This window comes from Pseudochaenichthys georgianus, chromosome 23, assembly GCF_902827115.2.
Source record: "Pseudochaenichthys georgianus chromosome 23, fPseGeo1.2, whole genome shotgun sequence".
NCBI classification, from domain to species: domain Eukaryota; kingdom Metazoa; phylum Chordata; class Actinopteri; order Perciformes; family Channichthyidae; genus Pseudochaenichthys; species Pseudochaenichthys georgianus.
In genome coordinates this window covers 20,227,321-20,245,822 of record NC_047525.1, presented here as the reverse complement: position 1 = coordinate 20,245,822, position 18,502 = coordinate 20,227,321, and positions in this window count along the sequence as shown.

Below are 18,502 nucleotides of genomic sequence, written 5' to 3'. Positions count from 1 at the left end.
CAGGTGACTAATCAGGTTGGAAGTATTATAGCTTGTTGCCTTTTTCCCTCCTCGTGGAACTTCTGCTTTGCATTCGTTAATACAAATAGCAAGCGAACTATTTAACTCTGAAACTTTGAAATAGTCCCATACTACCGACGACATGTTTGTTTACTGTCCTGGCTTCACGGCCGCACACCATTTACGTCACAGCCAGGCACGAGTTAGGGAGCGCTGGATTTGTGAAGAACTCCCCTCTTCCTAAACCACTAATACCACAGTACTGGCAAAACGGGAGGAGCCGAGTGAAAAACAAGCGCCCCTCATCCCAATCCACCCACACCGCAGTATTTTTTTTTCTTTTTTTTACCCAAAAAATATATTGTATATTATCGGGGCAATTAATACTTTTATCGGGTTTATCGGGATGACGTCATTATTCCTAATATCGAACCGATAATTATCGTGCACCACTAGCAGATATATACAATACTGTCCTGGCAGAGCGCCCTGGCAGCCAGCGCACACTACAGTTACACTGCAGCACTGCTGGAATGGCACCCAATGAACCCATTGGCCTTTGTGTGGCATGGGGAACAAGCAGAACCACAGCATTGTTTAGCTTGAGGGATGCACATGTGTACATGCACAGCAATGCCTTTCATCAGCACAGCATATCCATATGGTTGGCCTATATTCAGCCTGTGTCCCCTCACATAGGGCCCCTGTGGGAATTAAATTCCACTGTAATCATGAAGGTTGGATCCCCCCAAACCCACACACCCGCCTTCCCCCTCCCTTTGTTATTATTGTCACCTTAGGGGCAAGATGTGGCCCTTAAGACCTTTCCAAGGCGACCCCAAGGAGCACATCACATACAATCCATCGTGATGTATGCATGTGTGAGTACTGTGAAATATCTGCCTCCATTTGAATCATCTTCTGTGAATGCATTCTGTGCATGTATGAGGCAGCTGGCAGATTAAACATACCTGGTTTCAGACGGAGGAAGTCCTCTCAGTGCATCATGTGACAGTTCTCCTGGGGGAAAGCTCTTGGCGTGGACAGCAGAGTGGCCCTGAGGGTGAATGCCCTGTAATTACACTACAATACCCAGGGGGCCACGGGGGCCAGCACATTAATGCTAGATCACTGATGGACTGTTGGTAATTGCCATTTTGGAGAGGTGGTGGTTTGGGAGCAGGGGTAGTTGAGGTCACACAGCAACACCTTAAGCAAAACGATGCTGAGTTGGCCTTTTCAGGAGAGCTGCACATACCAGCTGTGCCTCGACCTTTCCGTTTTGCCTCTCTAGATTAACTCATTCCCATCCCCCACATTGTAGGTATTTAGTTCATGCTTCCTATTTGGGACAATAACAGCAGTTTTTATATTAATGCTAGCAGTGCTTACATGATGATATTTATTACATGATAAGGTTTGTTTATAATTTTAGTGCGTTAGCGTGCTAACATTTGCTAATTAGTCGTCGTAGTTAGTTTTCCAATAATCAATATATAATAGAAATATATTTATACATTTTTAAACTGATACACCGTGTGAAAACATTAACAAATGAGACACAAAATAACTTCAAATAAACATTTATTTATTTTGCAAATCCCTGTGAGCACAGACATCGGCTGATTAAGATTTATCGTTTTTAGTCTTACGCATCCGACCTGGAAAACTTTGCAGCCAATCTTATTTGTTACAGTGTATCGTGCACCAGGTCCTTATTCAGAATTCTTATCAGAATTCTCTGAGTTTTTATCAACTTTGGTTCTTAAAACAGACAAAGTAATTATCGTAGGTGACTTTAATATTCATGTTGACGATGATAAAAATAGCCTTACTGTTGCATTTAACTCTATATTAGATTCTGTTGGTTTCTGTCAGAGTGTAAATAAACCAACCCACTGTTATAATCACACTCTCGACCTTGTTCTGACTTATGGTATTGAAATTGAGCAACTATTAGTCGAACCGCATAATCCTGCTTTATCCGACCATTTCTTAGTAACTTTTGAAGTACTGTTACTAGACTACAAAGCATTAGTCAAAAGCTCTTGCAGCAGAAACCTATCTGTTAGTGCTATAGCCACATTTAAGGAAGAGATTCAACCAATACTTAACTCGATAGCATGTCTGCATGTAGGGGAGGAAACTTATACAAAATGTACACCACCCCAAATTGATCATGTTGTTGATAGTGCTATAGATGCGCTGCGAATAAAATTAGACTCTGTTGCTCCTTTGAAAAAGAAGAAAATAAAACAACATAGATTAGCTCCATGGCATAATGCCGAAACCCGCAAAATAAAGCAAAAGTCTAGACAACTTGAAAGGATATGGCGTTCCACTAAACTTGAAGAATCTCGTTTAATTTGGCATATTACTCTCAATGAATATAAGAAAGCACTGCGTAAAGCGAGAGCAGCCTACTACTCTTCATTAATAGATGAGAATAAGAATAATGCAAGATTTCTTTTCAGCACTGTAGCCAGGCTGACAGAGAGCCACAGCTCGATTGAGCCTTCTATTCCCTTAGCACTCAGTAGTAATGATTTTATGTGCTTTTTTAACGATAAAATTGTTACTCTTAGAAACAAAATGAATGACCTCTTGCCTTCGACCAGTATAGTGTTATAAACAGCTCCCGGAATCGTAAGTTCTAATATTACACTAGATAGTAAACTAGAATGCTTTTCAGCCATTAACCTTGAACAATTACATTCAATGATTCTCTCTTCTAAACCATCAACGTGCATGTTAGACCCAATTCCAACTAAGCTGTTGAAGGAAGTTTTTCCATTAATTAGCACTTCTTTATTAAATATTATGAATATGTCTTTATTATCAGGCTATGTTCCACAATCATTCAAAGTAGCAGTGATAAAACCGCTTCTTAAAAAGCACAACCTCGATCCAGAGGTTTTAGCCAACTATAGACCTATTTCTAATCTTCCGTTCCTCTCAAAAATTCTTGAGAAAGCGGTCGCAAAACAGTTGTGTGATTACTTAAAAAACAATGATTTATTTGAAGATTTTCAGTCTGGCTTTAGAACACATCATAGCACAGAGACAGCTCTGGTTAAAGTCACAAATGATATTCTAATAGCCTCAGACAAGGGACTTGTCTCTATTCTTGTTTTGCTCGATCTTAGTGCTGCATTTGATACTATCGACCATGATATCCTATTGCAAAGACTAGAGCACTTAGTTGGCATACAGGGAACTGCTTTAGGCTGGTTTAGGTCCTATCTATCTGAACGCTCTCAGTTTGTACGTGTTAACGATGAATCTTCCACGCAAACCAAAGTTAGCCATGGAGTGCCACAGGGCTCAGTGCTCGGACCTATTTTGTTCACATTATATATGCTTCCGTTAGGCAATATTATAAGGAATCATTCTGTAAACTTTCATTGTTATGCGGATGATACTCAACTATATTTATCAATCAAGCCTGATGAAATTAATCATCTAAATAAAATTCAAGACTGCCTTAAGGACTTAAAAACGTGGATGACCTTCAACTTTTTGATGTTAAACACGACCAAAACTGAAGTTATTGTACTTGGCCCGAAGAATCTACGAAACAAATTATCTAAAGACATACTAACTATGGATGGCATTAATTTGGCCTCCAGTGAGACTGTAAGGAATCTTGGTGTTATATTTGATCAGGATTTATCCTTTAACGCCCACATAAAATCAATTTCAAGGACCGCCTACTTCCATCTACGTAACATTGCAAAAATCAGGCATATCTTGCCTCAAAACGATGCAGAGAAACTAGTCCATGCATTTGTTACTTCTAGGCTGGATTATTGTAACTCTTTATTATCAGGGAGTACTAAGAAGTCAATCAAGTCGCTTCAGCTGATTCAAAATGCTGCGGCTCGTGTACTAACCAGAGTTAGGAAAAGGGACCACATTACTCCTGTTCTGGCTGCCTTACACTGGCTCCCTATAGAACACAGGATAGAATTTAAAATTCTTCTTCTCGCCTACAAAGCCCTTAATGGGCAGGCGCCATCTTACCTTAAAGAACTCATTATACCCTACTGTCCTACTAGGGCATTGCGTTCCAAGAATGCAGGGTTGTTGGTTGTTCCTAGAATCTTTAAAAGTACAATGGGAGCCAGAGCCTTTTCTTATCAAGCTCCACATTTGTGGAATCAGCTTCCAGTTTGTGTTCGGGCGGCAGACACCCTATCCATTTTTAAGAGTGCGCTTAAGACCTTCCTTTTTGATAAAGCTTATAGTTAGGGCTGATTAGATTCAGCCCCTAGTTTTGCTGATATAGGCTTAGTTTGTCGGGGGACATCTTACTTCTTCCTTCTCTCTGTCTATACCCGTGTACACTCATGTTCCGATTAACCCAGCTTCCCCAAATGTCTTTCTTTTTGGTGTCTATATACGCTGGGATCCGGAGTCATGGATGATCCTGCGGTCCTGTGTCCTGGATCGCGAGTCGTGGCTGTGGTCCTGGATCATAGGTCCTGGATGGATATCCTCGTGGATTCATCTTCCTATTATACACACATGCATTTCCAAACATTTGGACTACCTATGTTGCAAATGTATTATCTTTTCAATTTACACACGGCATCTATTGCACGTCTGTCCGTCCTGGGAGAGGGATCCCTCCTCTGTTGCTCTCCCTGAGGTTTCTCCCATTTTTCTCTTTAAACTGGGTTTTCTTTGGAAGTTTTTCCTTGTACGATGTGAGGGTCTAAGGACAGAGGGTGTCGTATTGTCATACTGATATTCTGTACACACTGTGAAGTCCACTGAGACAAATGTAACATTTGTGATATTGGGCTATATAAATAAACATTGATTGATTGATTGATTGATTATCTCAAAATGGCATTAATCTGCTGGATTAATTGCTCTACCCGTACTAATTAGAACTAAAGACAGAACACAGCTGAGGATGTTAGTTTCATTATTTCTAAAGATATTTGGTCATAAATCAAAGTAATTTAATTTAATATTGACCTGATCATCAGATAAAAAGGTTACAAAGTAGATACACATATTTAATGAAGAATCAAGGACATGTTAATACAAGAAAAAGGAGAACAAATGATGATAGTGCTAGATGGAATGTTTAGGGATCGCCAACAGTATCCGATTTATTCTAAGGGGGGAATACAAATCTATACAATCACACATAGCTCCACACAGCCGTGTTTATAGCATTGCTAATACCCTACATTAATTAAAGCATCATTTGTAACCCTAGCGATGAGATGCCTTGACTTGTCATGCCCCTTTAGGGACATCAGGCAAAAGAGTAAATGTCACTTTTTTTAAATCCAGCTGTATGGGATTCAACCATCTAATTAATTGAGTCCCCTAAGGATTACCCCAGTGACATCTTCACCCTCCGTATTAAAGGGCTATGTGTTCTGTTCCATAATGATGCATTATATATATATATGCAGTCTCTACCTAAGCCACAGTGACACTACATGTCAATAAAGGATGGAGAGCTGCTCTGGAATGGAACACACACACACACACACACACACACACACACACACACACACACACACACACACACACACACACACACACACACACACACACACACACACACACACACACACACAGCTGGGCAATGTTAGGGCTGATCCGCAATTCATCGAGTTGTCAATCACAACGCATGACAGCCTGTCTCCTTTTGCTTCTGGAACAATACATCCAGACCACAAGACACAAAGAGCCAGACACTTGTTTCTACCGTCTCTGAGCTTCCTGTCTCTCACCCTCCTCTCTCTCTCTCTCTCTCTCTCTCTCTCTCTCTCTCTCTCTCTCTCTCTCTCTCTCTCTCTCTCTCTCTCTCTCTCTCTCTCTCTCTCTCTCTCTTTGAGTTTCCTCTCTTCCCTCTGTGTATTTTGTGGTTTTTCACCCCCCTTCCCTGAATGCCCTGATTCAAATGACAAGCACATGTTTGCACGTGTGCTTCTCTCTACATCAGACACACACACACACACACACACACACACACACACACACACACACACACACACACACACACACACACACACACACACACACACACACACACACACACACACACACACACACACACACAGCAAACACACACACAGCAAACACACCTCTGCTGCTGGTGCATTGTTAGTGTTTCTCTAACAACCACAAAGGCACGTGTGCATCATTGTTTGTGGTTGCAAAGTGAGTGAATGTAATTGGGGGGTGGGTCACTTGTGCGCACATACACACACACGCACACGCACACACATTTCTATTCACCATGCAATAAAGGACACAATCCTCCAATGATCCTAAAAAAGGCGGGAGAGGTGGCAGCGAGGAGGGTGGAGTGTGGGTGGGGGTCAGGAGTCAGAGCAGATGGCAGGCAGTGCCACCGCCCCTCCCCCTCTACTCTTTCTCTCCCCCTCCCCCATAGCGGCTCAACGGGTTATGGAGTAGAGGCAATTAACAAGGCCCCCCCCCCCTCCCTCGTCCACCATCCACCCAAGTGTGTGTATGTGGGTGTCACAGAGGACCACTCCATCAAGCTGCCTTAAGTGTGTGCACACTCACTCCACCTCCTGTGTTCTCAGCTCCATTAGTGATGCCTGTTACCTGTCAATCAAACATTCCAATTTGTTTGAATACAAACACCTTACCAGAGATTTGTGAGCATGCATTTGAGGCCAGAACTGATGCAAACAGAAACGCACACACCACCAATATCTAACGATGCGTGTTTCTACTAGCGCTGTCAATTGATTATGTAATCGCATTAATACTCTGTTAATACTGGGAGACGAAACGAATACACATGTGGTGTCGTTAAAAGAAATGCACGACAAACTGGTAGGAGAAATCAGAGGATTTTAACTTTATTATAACCTGATTTCTGATCTATTCAAAACGCATGTCCTCTGGCTTCCCAACCTGTTCCTTTTCACGCCCATGGGGTGCTGGGATTACAGGAACAACTTGGGGTCGAACTTGGTAATGCAATTAATTTGCGTTTACTTAAAAAATGTGGTAAGGTTTCCAAAGTGAATCGTAAGCATTAACGTGTTGACATGCCACATTTTTACATTAGAGCTTTTTCCTGGAAGGATAACCCTCCAGTGGATTTCACAACAACCTACTGTAGTAACCACGCTATCTAAGCAATCAGTCGTACAACATTTTCTTCCTGCACGTCTTCCCTCCCTCCCTTTTTCCTCTTCATTTTTCTCATCGTTGCCTCTCTCCCTGCTTTTCTCCTCCCTCTTTCCTGCCTCCTCCCCTCCCAGTGGCACGGCCTGTCATGTACAGCCTATGATTAGAATAATAAGACTAATTAAATCCATATCTCCGAGGCTCTCAAGCACAGCAGTGTGTGTATGTGTGTGTGTGTGTGTGTGTGTGTGTGTGCCCACTCGTCTGCTACTGTTGCCTACCGTTCGAACCAGGCTCCACACATGACAGTGGGTTACTGTGGAAAGCCCTTTCAAACATAAACAAACCATTATAAATGCTCAGCTGTTGAACGGAGCTCTTTGGCCTTCACAAACAGGCAGCATATAGACTTTCCATTTAAGGCTGCGTCCAAGAGCGGGAGACTCTCAAAAAGAGCCAAGGGAGGGAACAGTAACACTGTGTGTAGAGGAGAGAGGGAGACGGAGAGATGCTGTGCCGCTAGACAGACCAAGAGGGAATGTTGTGTATCAGAGGAGACGGAAAGCCAGACGGATGAAAGCTAAGACAGAATAATAACACAGTGTATAAACATAGGAAAGAAAATGGAGAATCATAAAGGGAAAGAAAGAGACGGGGTGGAAAGTACATTTATGTAAGAACTGAACCGATATTATTAGAGATTGTGATACAACTTCATCATATAGTCACATTTAGATTTGTTTGCATACGTGTTACAGTAGATTATAGCTTGTTTCTCAAGCTCTTTTATTCTTGCAACTACTTTCCACTTTGTATGTGCGCAACCAGGTGCTTTAATGCGTTCAATGAGAGGGAACAAGTCCAACACGTGTGTGGTGTTATCCTCATTTTGCACAATGAGTTGTTTGGATTGACGTACATTTGGTCAAAAAGCAGGATTGCTACTGATTTGGACGCACATCAAGTGAATGCCTCTTTCATCACTGACTGCGCCGCTCCAGACAGGGACAGACAGGCTGTCCTGAGCTCCAGGTTACAGAGGACATTCTGTGCGAAGAGAAAAGCTTCTCTCTGCGCCTTGTTCCCTGCTTGAAAGAGTTTACATTCTCTATCAACCATGTGGTACTGATGGGGGCAACTCAGGGGATCCCCTAGGACACACACACACACACACACACACACACACACACACACACACACACACACACACACACACACACACACACACACACACACACACACACACACACACACACACACACACACACACACACACACACACACACACACAGTGGAGTTCTGTCAGTGTTGCAGACTGTCTGTCTCCCTGTCGATCCAGCGGTGACTGTAACTAGGTGTAATGGCCAGCCTGTGGTTAGCAACTCTATGGGCCTATTCACAAGCCCACACACACACACACACACACACACACACACACACACACACACACACACACACACACACACACACACACACACACACACACACACACACACACACACACACACACACACACACACACACACACACACACACACACACACACTGAAACATATTTCTTTTTCCATCCAAAAGAGTAAAGGGCATCCCTATTTCCCACTGTGAAGGTGTGTGTGTGTGTGTGTGTGTGTGTGTGTGTGTGTGTGTGTGTGTGTGTGTGTGTGTGTGTGTGTGTGTGTGTGTGTGTGTGTGTGTGTGTGTGTGTGTGTGTGTGTGTGTGTGTGTGTGTGTGTGTGTGTGTGTGTGTGTGTGTGTGTGTGTGTGTGCGTGTGTCTTGCAGAATAACTCAACTTCAGGGTCCACTTTGGCTGGGGGCCAAAAGCATTACCATACAAATCCAAGCGGCGCTGCCCCCACATTCTCAGCCAAGGTATTTGGGGTATATTGCACTCTGTGACACACACACACACACACACACACACATACACACACACACACACACACACACACACACACACACACACACACACACACACACACACACACACACACACACACACACACACACACACACACACACACACACACACACACACACAATCACAATCAAAAGGCTTCTATGCATGGCCAGAAACTTAAAATGTATTATGAGTTTTTCCCCCTAGCAAGTAAACATTTATGTATTGGCACACAGTTATTCCCAGTGCTGTATATGTAAGAGACTTAGAGCTGTGAAGCCTACTGTTTAAATGTGGCTGACGCTTAGGAAACATTACATAAGTTACATGTATGGTCATCTGTGGCTATCTTACAGAAACAGAGTTTGCTTTGTGCGGACGAAAAGCAGAACTTGTGGAAAAAGTGGCCATGGGAAGACATGGATCTACGCCTCAGTGTCATGGCAGCATTAGTGACACTGATATATGTGGTGATATTCAATACCTTTGAATAATCTGATCCTAACATCAACATTTGTCCATTTTTGACTGTATTTTGAAGTTAATGCAGAATGTCATCAAGCAGATAACTGCTATATCTGATATTTCATAGGGTAATTATAATCACTTAAAGAGGGCCTATTCTGCTCTTTGGCCTTTCCCTTTCCTGTAGTGTGATATATATGTTTTTGTGCATGTAAATGGTCTACAAAGGTTACAATCTCAGAGTTTCTCTCCCACACACCTACAAATGAGCAGAATAGGGCCCCTGTGTGTCAAAGAATAGATTTAAAAAATACTGCTGCTGGTTTATAAAGCACTGAATGGTTTAGGCCCAAAATACATTTCTGACCTACTGCTAAATTATGAACCATCCAGATCTCTCAGGTCTTCAGGGACTGGTCAGCTTTCTGTCCCCAGAGTCAGAACTAAACACGGAGAAGCAGCGTTCAGTTATTATGCTCCAAATATCTGGAACAAACTCCCAGAAACCTGCAGGTCCGCTGCAACTCTGACTACTTTTAAATCCAGGCTGAAGACTTTTCTTTTTGTCGCTGCTTTTAATTGTTCTATTCATATCTTAGACTGCACTGTAACTTTTATCCATGTATTTTTTCTTTTAATGTTTATTTTATTAGCTTTTCTTTTTTAATGCTTAATGTCTTTCATTTTGTGTAAAGCACTTTGAATTGCCTTGTGTTTAAAAGTGCTATATAAATAAACTTGCCTTGCCTTTAACAATCACTTGAGATTTCTTTGTATTTCCAAAAGTTGTAAACTTTTATGTAATTTAGTTTTAATGTAAACATGTGTTGCCTTCATCATGAAAGAAGACTTAATTCTAACCAATAACTAAACGGATCGAGTCACTCCAGTTAAAAAATAGGTTGAATGTGTCTCATTACATGTTACTTGTTAGACACTTTTATCCAAAGCGACATAAGCACTCATTCCTACCTGTGTCGATTAAGCTTCTTAACATTCACATGAAATGAAATGTTGTCTAATGAAATGTACTTTTTAAATGTTGGCCATGAGGGGTTGTGCAAGAGGTCGCCATTGTCAGTATGTGCGTCTGTGTATTGTGTTTGTTCAAACGGTGTATGACTGATGATATGTCTCTTAATGTCCACTATGTTTGTACATGTACATGTATGCTGAACTGAGTCCAGAACAGATGTCCTTACGGGGACAATAAAGTATATCGTATTGTATCGACTTACATACTCGATACTGTGGGCAATCCCCGCAGGAGCAATTTGGGGTGAAGTGTCTTTCAGGGACACAACGACATGCTGCAGTGGGGTTTGAACCTGTGTACCCCTGACCGCAACACCAAGGAACTATCCACTGCGCCACAGCCGCCCAGGTGAATCAGGGAGAGCACACAAAGACAAGAGTAGAAGAAAAGAAAAAGAGTTTGCATGGATGCCTTTTTAAGATCTCAGACACATCAAGCAGACTTGAAAAAAGTGCCGCTGACAAAGGACATGATCAAAGGTTTCATCAAAGAGGCTGCAGCTGATGATTCACACGCAAAGGAAACCTAACCTGGCTTACAATCTTTAAGGAATCCACAGTGTGAAATATGAATTTAAGCGAGCAACCGCAGCTGTTCTTCATGGGTGGTTAAACAGCCTCTTTTCATGTAGTGTTTGATGCTCTCATTCTTATCGGCGCCTGCAGACAATAGGCAGCTGTTGGCTCCTTTGACAAAGTCCCAGAGCTTTACGACCTCGAACAGCGGCTACAGCAGTAAGGATCATCTGCTCATCGGTATGTTCTGTCATAGCTGAAATTGTCGTTCCAGTCAGGAATGTACTCTGACATAAATTCATCCCAGGAGTGTTTTTGTGTACCCGACAGGTGGCAGTAGAAATTGCATTTCATTACGTGTATATGTAAACCTACTTGGCTTTAAAACCTGATTCTAATCCTGGTTCAGACAGGAAAAGATGACTGAGCCAATCAGATGCGAACAAGCACAAGGATCAATCCATTAGTGTTTGAAGGAGAACCTCTCTCTGACTGTGATTGAGTTTTAATACATTACATCAGAGATGGGGTCGTTACTAAAAAAAAGTAATATATTACATATTACATATTACTTTAAAAAAAAGTAATATATTACACTACTTCGTTACTCTCTACATAAAGTAACTCGTTACTTTACTCGTTACTTTACTCGCAGGGCCGGCCCTCCCTGCAGGCAGATCACGCAGACTGCTAAAGTTTCCAATGTTCTCTTTAGTTCAGTTTCCATTGTCGCAGAAGACTGATCCAGATCCTGAATGTTTTCCTATCTGACCGTGGCTGTCCTCTGTCTCCTGCTATCTGTATATTTTGCGCAGTCTATCTCTGCTCACGCTGTTGCGTCGGCGTGTTCTCCTGCGTGTTGGCCATGTGTTGCACTGGAACCAGACACCGCAAAGACTTCAGCCGAGCACGTACGAACTGCGCATGCGTGCGTGGCAATAACTCTCCTTACCAGCAGGCGGTGGTAGTGTGTATTCGTCATTCAAAACAGGCAACAACTGGAAAACAGAGAAGAAGAACAGACCACGTGATATAAACAAACAACAAATAGCTGTGCGTTAGCTTCACCTTAGCATGTGTTCTTTGCAGGTGTTTGTTGAGGTTTGATTATGACTGATTTTAGTAAGTAACGAAGTAACGCGTGTCGGGGCAATGTTAGTAACTGTCGTGTGATTACTGAATTATAAAAGTAGAGCGTTACACTACTCCGTTACCGACAAAAGTAACATACACACCATCATTTCCGATGCTGGTGTATTTCAGCCAGTGTCAGTGCCTCAACAAGGCGAGATAAATGCGGTGACGATCATTAGAACAAACCCTGGTTGCTTTAGTCAGCAGAAGCGGATTAGCACGAGTATCGAATTGAAAAGAAAATGAAATTAGCCTAATGATTAAATCGGAAACAAAAGCTTCAATTCCATGGACATTCCAATTAATAAATCACTTCCTGTAATATGCCATTTGGAGAGGTAAAAACGTTACCTGGCAGTGACCTTGAAGTGATCTGTTATTTTGAAACCGAGCAAAGCAGACGTAATTGACTATAAGTGTCACACTGTAAATATTTCTAATCTGTCTGTGCATGTATATCATAAAGACAGCCCACATATCTTTCTTAAGGTCTCATCGCTTCACCCTTATGATGCTGGGTTCGTCGGCTTTTCACCAGAGATCATTTGAGGATAAATGCAAATGACTTTTTCCTCTACTCCTCGACGACCCTAAACGCACTCCAATAGCTGCTCTCTTCTACCTCGAGCTCCATGCTAAGTGGATATGAATGGATACACGGGAAAAGTCAGGCAATGAAAAGCTATTAAAAGGTTTCTGTAGGTCACGCCGGCTACATCTGTTTTCCAGCCTACCTTGCATCATGTCAACGGGATTTAGAGAGATTTGAATAAGACGGTTTGTGCACATGAGTAGTTCTCCACGGCGCCCTAAGGAAGAGATAAGAAGAATATAGATGGTGATTCTTACTCGGAGTGAAATTAAACCTCCCGTGAGGCTAAAGCATGTCTGGATTCTAATGGGAATCAGCTGCAGGGGTGGCTGTCCTCAGATAAAAGGTCAGCGCCGGTGAACATCTGGAATAAAAGTTGTACTGCAGAGGTATCCGCTCAAGCTTTGCAGGGGAGACAAAGAGGTAATTTAGATGCATCTCACATTGGGTTATTAATGCAAGTCTTGTTTCATGATGGTTTCTCACAAGTTAGCTTTTAATAAAGTCAAACTTCTGCTGTAGCAAAGTGAAAAGCAAGAGTAATGTTTGATTCAAAGCACCAATGGCTGAGAATGATAAAAGACAGAACACTGTGTCCTTCACAGCTACATAGTGTCTGATAATCCAGTTTGACAAACAAGCACGTGGTGACCAAAAGGGAAACATTGTTGTAGTTTCAGCAATAAGATGAAGACAAACAAATTAGTCCTTTTAACAAATGCCAAAAAAAGATTGGGGAACATTCCCACAGGCAGGCATAGGAATTATGACTCTAACTTTTAAATATGAGCATGAGCATTGCCTAAACATGTCAAAGTTGAATTTGTCTTTATGTAGTGACCATACTTACCCGCTAGGGCTGCATGATATATCGTGTCGTGACGATAACCGCGATATGCGCATGCACGATATTCACATCGCAGGACGTGATGATTTATTTATTTTTTTATTTTTTTTTTTTAATTTTTTTTTTTTAGGACTTGCGATATTAAGTAGGCAAACTCAAACACGTCATGTTACAATTATTTTTGCTGCTTGCTACAAAAGGAAAACTTGCGCGGTTCTCATGTCAGGGGTACTTGAGTGAGTGACATGCTGGCTCTGCATGCACAGCAAACCACCAATCACAATCAAATCTCCAAAACAAATGCACCCATTGATTAAAGGTAGAAACACTGAATAAAGTAGTTTCATGTGTTTCTCCAGGGCAGTTCGGCGCTGCTAACCGAGCTAGCTCAGCTTGTTGCTCTGATAACTTAAGATCCAGACGTCCGTGACTAAAATCCTTCATCCGGTTAAATATAGTTAAAAAAATACCAAGTGTATAGCATTAAAGTTCAAGAAAGGATGGTTTGCGGGGAAAAACGGTCTTTTCTTTAATTCCTGCATGTTTTCATATCGCAATATATATCGCAGGGGGGGGGGGGAAATCGCAATGTCAGTTTTTTCCAATATCGTGCAGCCCTATTACCCGCTTCGTATTGGTGTATGTGTTATGTGTATATATTCCTTATCTTTCACAAGTAAGTATACATCATGAGGGTCTGTTATATTTAAACAACAGCTAAGGTGAAGAACGAGAGCATTTGCAGTCAGTCAAACCGTTGGCTTCGATCACATGCGTTAGATACAATTGTAAGCGACACCTGGCAGCCAATCAGAAATGAGCATTTTGGCTAAAAGTCTCACCCAATAAACATTGCACATAAAGAGAGTAAGTTAGGCTATGTAATATCTGTGACTTTATAAAGAGATGATGTTGGATGACTTTTCTTGCAATAAAACACTAGAAGCTCCTGTCTCGAGTCTCTTAGATATCAGTAATTGACATTTGGCGCCACAAATGAGTTGAATTTATGTAGTCAATAATTTATTCAGCATTGATTAACACAGTAGGAGCGTATATATATATATATATATATATATATATATATATATATATGTTCAGTGTTTCCCTCTACCTTTCTCCAATACAACAAAAGGAGCCATCTGTAGCCTTTGTCTTACTTCGGCGATAAGCCAAAGCCAATCCATGCCACTCAAGACTGATCTGCGGTTCGGCCCACGCTCCTGTAATCCTATTAGAAGAGGGCGATTTCTTCAACCAGCATTATTAAAGGCAGTTCAACTGGAGCTTTTGGACAAAGAGCCACATGAGAGTTTAACGGATTATCAGAGGGATGAGGCAGGAAAGCAAGAACTAACCGTTGAACCTGAAGGACACTCATAAGTACCAATGTGGAGCTCAATGAGAAGATATTTAAAGTCATTTAAACTCTTCAAAGTGGCGCCTATCAATACTTCGATGCAGGGCCGGTTCTAGCCAATTTGATGCCCTAGGCGAGATCTTAGCTGGAATGTTGGGTTGATAGCTTGTTTGACTGATACAAACTAAAACCTTTAATACAGCAAAATACTAACTTCAGAATTTAAAGTGGCATGTGGTCCTACATGTATTGCAATCGATAATCAAGATGTGACCTAAAACTAGATGAATACTGTACCCTCAAATAGGTTTCTATTCATTTAAAACAAGCAGATAACACGTTATCTTTCAATATATACGTTTTTCTTACAGTTGTGATGACTTGTTTGGCTTCTGAATATGTGCTAACGTTATGGGACTTGTGTGTACCTTCCAGAAACATTCGACAAAGAAAATAGGCCTTTACAATAGTCAAACAAATCCAAATAATATGGAAAAATTCACGTAGAAAAAAAATGCAGTTCATCTTGTGTTCCGGTATGATTTACACAATATATTTAATGGTTAAATATTGTCTCGACTGGCACTGGCAAAAACTGTCTTTATCACTTAAGTAAATAAACTTGTGTTAACTAATAATGGGTTTTGTAAAACAACAAAATAGTCCATAAACACTTTGAGTAGTTTTAGATGGACTCAAAGTGGATGTCATCTGTAAAGAAGTTTTAAATTGCTATGGCGCATGATCAGGGTGAGAGAGGTTGTTCTCTGAGAAAACACAGGCAGCGAACCCTTTTGACAGCTGTGTGGGAAGGAGTGTGTTGGTTAGAAAAGAGCAGCAAGTAGGTGCGCTTGTGTGAAGGGGGGCGCACACGTGCACACACACATCTGTTATTGTTTTGATCTGACCTATAGGCGTCACCTGATTCTACTCGCGTGTGCATGGAGTCACATGCTGCTCGGCGTACACACTGTCTCTTGCTCTCACTCACTCACACGCACACGCACACACACACACACACACACACACACACACACACACACACACACACACACACACACACACACACACACACACACACACACACACACACACACACACACACACACACACACACACACACACACACACACACACACACACACACACACACACACACACACGTGCTTCAGCTGCTTACTGTAAGCAGGTGGACGAAGATGAGAAGATCATAATAGTGGAATTAATAACAAATAGTTCTGGCTAAAGGCTGGGTGGCTGTTCTGGGAACAGACTGGTATGATCCTCCTGAATAAATATTTACCCCACAGTCGGATGAGAGCCAGCCACACACACATTCTACGAAGCTTTGCATCATTGCAGCATTTTTTCACTTCTAAGTGGAAAAGTAAGTGTATAGTCTTACACTCTGCATGGGTGTTCCCTTTAATTTTCTCCCGCTGTTTTCTATAAAGTACAAACCACAGTTATTACACGCAGTACAGCTCCCACCATCTGTGTTATTGCAACATTTACAACGAGTTTGTCTCATTCTTCGAAGGATTAGTTTGACATTCTGGGAAATTAGTTTACTAGCTTTCTTGCTGAGAGTTAGATAAGAACTCTTTTGTCTGTTCGTTGAAAATGAAGCTACAGTCAGCGTATGGTTAGCTTAGCTTAGCATAAACAGTGAAAAATGGGCAAACAGCAGGCCTGGCTTTATCCAAAGGTTATAAAATCTTATAGATGATCTTAAATACTATTTAGCTCCAGTGTAAAAAGTTGCATCACAACCTTTATTCAACTTAATAAAATGTGGCCACTAGTTACTGTTGGATAGATATGTGCCGCTAAATGATTTAATAAAAACATTTCATGCTAGTACAGTATAATGTTTATTTGAAGAGCTATTGTAATTTTTAAGGGGAAAACATTTTTTTACAGCATAAAACAAAATCCCTAGGACTGACAGGCCCCCTGCTAAACATGTTTATTATTTAAGTGTTATAGGCTGGCATTTTTATTTATCATTCATTTAAAAAATATTCATTAGAGCACTTCCCCTTTTAATGTATACTGTAACATCCAGCTGTGGGGATAATGAGTCATTCAACTGCAAAGTAAGTGATCAAATCCATCATTTAGACAACCATTATCTTCCAAAATGACTGAAGCAACCATGGGGTTCATGTATAAAAGGATATACAGTCACATTGTTTGTCAACTCACTTTGTCAGCGGGTGTAATGACTCTTCATATGTTTCTGTGTGGCCGATGTATGGGCGGGCGGACAGATGGGTGGGCCTTCAGTACAGCTGATTGACAGAAACACAAATAAACCAACACACACACACTCCCCGGAGATTGTTTGATTGACGCATGGATGTCTAGAGGGGGTCTTTGTATTCAGTGCGCTCTGCTGCTGCTGCCACTTCCAAGCTACCTAGTACACACACATATGCACACACACGTCTGTATATATACATATTAGCAGTAAACACAAACACATTCAGATGCAGACACGTATGCATAGAGACAAATGTATTCTTTCCCTGACACACACACATGCACACACACATAAACATGCATAATGCAGTAGCACCTCTGTGTTTACACTTCAACCAATCAATACATTTATGAAACGCTTCCACCTACCCCCCCCCCCCCCCCCACACACACACTGAAGTACATCACAGCGGATTAACCACATGGGAAAGGCCTCATCTGCCTCCTTAAAATAACCTGTATACCTTCAAAGATGATTGATTAGAGGCACGGCCATCAGGTAATGTCAGTGTGTGTGTGTGTGTGTGTGTGTGTGTGTGTGTGTGTGTGTGTGTGTGTGTGTTCATATTTGGCCGTCCCCCCACCATACACACGCACAAACAAAAACACTAAAACTGACCTTTAACCTAGGAGTAATAAGGTCCTCGGAGCTGAGCGGGAATGGGCCGTAAATGCCACTGAGCGGTGACATTCTCATCCTGGACGAGGTTATCAAGAGGCCAGCGAGAGGCAGGGAAAAAGATAGACTGAAAGTGATAGATTGATAAATTAAAGGAGGGATGGAGCGATGGTTTGGTTGACCTTTAGCCTGGCAGAAGATTGACTCGATACAGCCGTCCCCTGCTATAGCCACTGTTTCTGGCCTTGTAAAAATCAGAACATCATAAAGCCAATAATAGTTACTCTTGCAAAATACAGTCCAGGGACAATTGATATTGGTTATTAATGTCTTTGGAGAGTACAATATGACCGTCCAGTGTTAAGGTATAATAATAAAACGGGCTGAATCAGCTTGACTAAATGGACTTCATGAAAAATGATTCAGCGTTTTCTGTGCTTCTTATCATGCGAAGTCAAGAGGTTTTGATGAAAAAAGGGGAGTTAAGTGGGCACATTTAAGTATTTTACAGGTAAATATTTTAAGGGATCTGTATTTGTGTGTTTGAGGCCTTTACAAGCAAGTAGGCTCAGTAACCATGGAAACCATTCAACATCAAGTTGACCCCTGAATGTCATGGCCATTGATTTCATTT